We start from the raw sequence: 6,000 nt of genomic DNA on the forward strand, positions 1-6,000 counted from the left end.
TCTATTGTCTCCAGCTTAGATTTCCATTTTGCACACCACATACTACTACAAAGACAGCGTCTACCATCAGAATATGGGTTTAATGCAGTTTGACAACGAAAAGACCCAGCTCAAAGACCTGTTTGAATTCATGGTTCTTCTTTATGTTAGTTTTCTATATTTTTAATTCAGAATGTAAATTACCTAAGGGGCGCTGCAGATTACGCAGGTAGCAATGGCCTAGAGGTACAGTAACTGCATTAATATTTACTGCTGTTACGGCCTGGGGTGTATAGCGAAAATCCCTGTCTGCTAGCAACTCCAATAAAAGTATTTTTCTATACTATTGTGCTTTTACTGCAACTCCTTGTGTACTTAACCAAGCACTTTTCAATGACGGTGGAGCGAGGACCCTTTGTTCTGTGGTTGCTGTGGTATCAGATAGAGATGTGTGCGTTTTGCGTTGAGAAGGGAGAGATACAGGCAGGGGACATGGGGGCTTACAGGCAATTGGCAAAGCCCAGCTGTTTTCTACAGTATGCCCACTGTTCAGCTCGCCATTTGCAGACACACACATACACCTTCCACAGTGCTAGTTGCCATAGTGATGGAAGTCCACTCAAATAAAAAGTGAGGAGAGGACAAAACGGTGCCCTTTAAGCTTGAGTCATAATCACAATACAACAATGTGGAGAAGAGTCAAGTTTCTCGTTATGTGATTTGATGAGCATGAAATGTCACTTTAACCATTACTTCATTCATTATTCACATTGACTTTTTGAATTTGTAGCCGACATTCACTTTTTCAACACTTGCAAATCATTCAGTTTTGTAAGTTACGTATGTTATTACAGCACATTGGAGGCCAAATTCCATCATCTGACATGATCTCCTCGTCTCAGCCAGACTTATCTCTTTTCTATCTCCTCCTTACTGAATATAAATGTGTTATTGCTCGGTGAGCGGCGCTCATAATCCAGCTGCGATATTGTGCGAGTATTTATCTGTGTGCACACCTTCACCAGCTGCTGGGAAGAGATACAGTAGCTTCACAGATCAACCTGAGAGTAAGTCAAATGCAGAAGTTGAGGCAACTGCTTGAGAAGGAAAAACCAGTGTGTCAGCTGCCATCAAGCACATAAGGAAGACAGAAAAACTGCTCAAAACTGGTGATAACCACACATACAGTACATTTTCCAAAAGATGTTGATTATTTGTCTCATGGTTTTGTAATACTATGCCTCCTAGGCTAATGAGATAAAGCCTCCTTGTGTAATTGGTATGCAATATCCCTTCTGGCTTAATATTATTGACAAAGTAGACTATTCTTGCGTTGATACAATATCGTTCTTTCTGGTCTAATGTGCCCTCGGTTGGTACTGTATGTCAAGACGGTGGAATCATTTTCTTTTATTAGAACTTCTTAAGTCACATTTTGCTATCGGCTCGACAACTGCTGGAACTGTTAAGCAGAGCAGTTGAACAATGCCCTTCCAAATATCGGCTCTGAAAAAATGCACTAAAACAGATTCTGACATTTCCTTGGCTTTCCTGTCACAGTCTGACATTTACTCCTCTGACTGCTGCCCGCCAATCTTGTTATGTGTAACAGCTGGACAAGAGAGCCGCCAGACAGAAGGAATTAGATTTGTTCCCACAGAGGTTTTGATGAACTGTTCGCAGGGTCTTGAAGATAGTGCGGGGGCTTGAGCTGGCGTGTAGGTCAAACTCATGGACACACAGCTCGGTGGAGAGTGATGGAGGCAGTTGCTATGGAGACCAAAGTGAGCAAGTGTGCGCTTCTGTTGTGCTGATATTTGGACGTCCTTCAGATACGTTGCATGATGAATCCTGTGGTCCAACTAGCAGAAGTGGTCCAAATGAATGAATTCCATGTCTGAGGGGTTTCAACTACACATCCAGTGAGGGCTGGAAGCACCTCTTGATGGAGAAAAAAAAGCACAGGGTAAGGGGGGTGTGGTGCAGTCCCCCTGTCTGCACCCCACCCTTTTTCTAAGCCTATATCCAGCCCCTCCCAGTCTTCCTAGGCTGTATCAAAACATGGAACCATTTATGTATTAACAGGCTTTTGAATGAATTAAAATTAAGTCAAATGGATTTTCAATGGCTTTCTCTGTCTTCTTAAGAAAGGTAGTGTTTTTGAGGTTAAAATAAGGATCAATGATGAATAATTTGCCCACTTAAAAGGAACTTAATGGGTGTACCATCTAATCATGGACAATTTTAGTCTGTTTTGCCTCTCAGGAGTCCCTCTGTGTCTCTATCTTTGGTCTCTCTCACACACAGGCACATATTTCCCTGTGTGAACAGGCTTTGTGAATGATCACCAGGGTTGGGTAGAGGCTTGCTCTCATCCACATTATCTCACGCTCAAGTTTGTTCAACCATTGTTGACAGGATTTCCTCTGGTCTCCCCATTTTTCCCCACTACCAGCACTTCTCTATTCAACTTTTAACTGTGATGCAGACCCTATTCGCAAAGCCTGCCGTGAAATTATCACCTCATACTTCCACTTCCTTCTTCTGTCTGACTTACACATATAGACCCTTGTATTATTTCTCAGAAAAGCTTTCATTGCAGCACAGCTGAAAGCATCCTGTTTCAAAGGAAATACGTGTAAACCATGGTGTCGCATCTGTAAACATTTCACCTGTGAGATAACTGTGGTTTATCAGCACCGTGCTGACTGAGAGTACGACCCAGATTGGGGATGACACAGGACATTCCTGATGGTTATACAGTTCTCTGTGACACTCACTGTCTAAACACGGCCGCTCTGCTGTCCCAGCACCCAAACACAAGCGAGGCCTTTGCTTTGTTGTTGTTGCACAAAGCCTGGCCTTTTGAAGCACTCCAGTCATGCTCCCATGATGCCAGGATAGCTCATTGAGCCTGAGACACTGCAGGGTGAGGCAGAGCTCATCTATCGGCCAAAGATACACAGCAAGGACACTCTCTTGACAACCTCTCTCCCTTCCTCAGAGATACAGCATAGCAACCTAGATGGTTTTCTGAAAGTCTCAGACTGCCAGCTAAACAGGAAGTTGTGACAGGAAGTGAAATTGTAAGATGAAAACACAAACATCTGTCAAATAACAATCAAATATTCTTCCTTGGGTGTGTCAGATTCAAATATTTGATATTAGTGATATTACCAATACTGATATTTTACACACATACTCTGCACAAGTAACTGCACACCACGCAGTTCTCATCATTACACCATCTGTGCACACACTTATACTCACTGGAAGTTTAGACAGCGAATGATGGATTTCGTTTTGCTGCTCTGTACGTATATGGACATCTTGTAATCTCTTCTAGTCGACTGCTGGTCGGAGGGAAAAAGGCACGCTGTCTAACAGGAATGCTGAGGAGGTGCCATTAGTCAGCCATTACCACAAGAATTGCCAACCACAAGGATGTCTGAGGAGAGTGTATGTGTTTGTCCGCACTAAGTAACCATCATGGAAATGTTTTTTGTTTTTTTTGTTTTTTTTTATTTGCTGGATGAGTACTGGCTGACTCAGCTGTCTGGTGTTTAATTCAAGGTTCAGTCATTCCCAGTATACAGCTGTTCACCTCTGGTGTTTTTTTGGTAGGGGTTTTTTCTCCTGCTGTTATGTCATACAGCGCAGTTAGCCAAATAATAACCATGGAGTTTTTCCTGTTTGGTTATGATCAGGCTGGTCTGGCTACAAATAGGTTCCCCTTGTCTATTTACATCTTTTTTCAAAGCCACTTCACACTTAGAAATATAATAAGAAATATAACTCACTTTACCATTAGGCCATGCACAGTCTTGTTCACACACGCTTTTCAACATGATAATTTCAACTAAGCTGAACAAGTTTATATTTTTTCTTAGACTGGCAGTGGTTTAGTGTTTTGTGTATTCTGTTATGCTTGAGTGTTTCTTCGCATTCAGTCTTGCCTACATGGGACAGTGTTTGAAAAGAGATTTATCAATCACAGCAAATGTTACATATTGACCCAACTATTCATTAAAGGAGTGGATCGTTTTTGCATTTTGTGTCAATGTTGTTTCTCCAAAGAGAGAAACTAGGGCAGACATTGTTCTGAGAGGGAAATTAACTCAGGCTGGAAAATCATTTGTCTCTCTGTCACTTTCTGTTTTTATACTCTATTTTCCATTATCTTATCTGTCTGGATTTCACTTTGACAGTTTTATTTTTTAGTTCTTATTTTTATTAGACTAGACTATAAATCACTTTTAATGTAGACATATTTACATTTTCTTCATATCACAGAAAATATATTTAACAGGCAAGGCAAGGCAAACTTTATTTATCTATTTCATGTCACACACCGAGGGGAAATTCAATGTGGTTTACATATAAAAATAAAACTTTGAAGCAGATACAACCATAGATGTTCATATTTGTTGTAAACATGTGTGTTTCTTTGCTGTTATTGCCTCAGATGATCTATAAACAAATGTCCCTATGGCAACAGCCAAAACAGGAAGTGGTTCATGTGTAGGGTGTGAATCATTCTGTTTTCTGTTTGAACTTTTATTTTTGTGTGAAATCATGGGTGGGTGTGAATTCACTCATTAGAAAAGGTAAATACAATAAATTGCATCCTGTCCAGACTCTAAACCCTCTCCAGGTAAATCTTAGTCTTTGAATTCATCCAAAGACCATGATCTCTTTTCCTGGCAACTTACGAAACCCCTTGACCTCTGACTCGAATCGGTGGTTTCCCCCAGAAAGGAGGCAAGCAAAGGCTAAAGGAAGTCGAGGAGCTTGTCCTTGTGATTCATAGTTTCATTGTTCTCAGTGTCTTTAGCATTGTTCCACAATATGTTCCTGTATGTTTATATATAGTTTATATATACTATGTGTGATGGGGATTATGTTTGGGGCTCTGGTGGTCTTTGTGTTCAGTTGTATTTTTATATATTTAGCCATGCTGGTGATGTGGTTCTAGGGATGGTAATACAGGTCTGCTGGTTTGTTGGTCCAGACTGAAACTAAGTCTTAACTATTAAATGGATTTCCATTTAATTTTGTGCAGACATTGTTGATCCCCTTATTTTCCCTCTAAAGCCATAATCAGGTTGACATTTGTGGTTTTAATTTTGAACCATCATTAGGTCAGTTGTCCAATGCTTTAGTTTAGTTGTTGGTAAATGCTGTGATTAAAGTGCCATAAGATGTTGAGTGTAATAATAATAATTGTGTTCAACTGAAGGGTCAGTTTAAGTGCTGTTCCCATGACTAAGTTACTGGCCACACTGAGCCATTAGATCTTCTTTATGGTTGGTTGGTAAGGAAGTCACAGAATTACAGACCAGTCACACATTTTTATCACAGTTGTTTATTTGAGATACTACGCAATCGTATGCAAACAACACAAGATATGTTGTTGCAGGGGAGATTCCAGAAACCTGAGATGACTCCATCTGTCACCTGATGTAGTGAAATGTTAAACCTGAGGTAAAAATATGGGTTTTTCTCATTATGAAAGTGAAAAATACTGAGGTATTGCAGATAGCATCCAGCATGGTTCTGAATTAGGGGGCTCCCTAGCTAGAAGTGTAACTGGAACAGGATTTTCCTGATCATCCGTATTATACAGAGTAGACAGGGGTTTAGTTAAGTATTTCTTTCTTTAGTGCTTGCTTTTGCATCTTAGATATTTTAATTCTGATGAATTTATGTATGTTGGCAAATCAGAGCAATAACATCAAGGCAGGTAAAATTATGTTATACACACAGAAATGAGTGTAACATTCAGCGTTTTCTATCCACATTTTGCATCTATAAAAGCTTAATGATGAGTTGTGTCTCTGTGAAGTGGATGTAACCTCTTTCAATTTGTAGCACAGGATCACACCGAGACATACAGCAAGGGAGAAAGACAGAAAGCGCAAGTGAGCAGAGACAAGAAAATCGGATGAATTGAAAATGGAGTGAGGACTGAACAAAAGACCAGATGGGCTCTCAGAAACTGTTGCTGTCAGGAACATGAAA

Source organism: Morone saxatilis, unplaced genomic scaffold (genome assembly GCF_004916995.1).
Source record: "Morone saxatilis isolate NCDOM2014 unplaced genomic scaffold, NCSU_SB_2.0 Contig2, whole genome shotgun sequence".
NCBI lineage: Eukaryota > Metazoa > Chordata > Actinopteri > Moronidae > Morone > Morone saxatilis.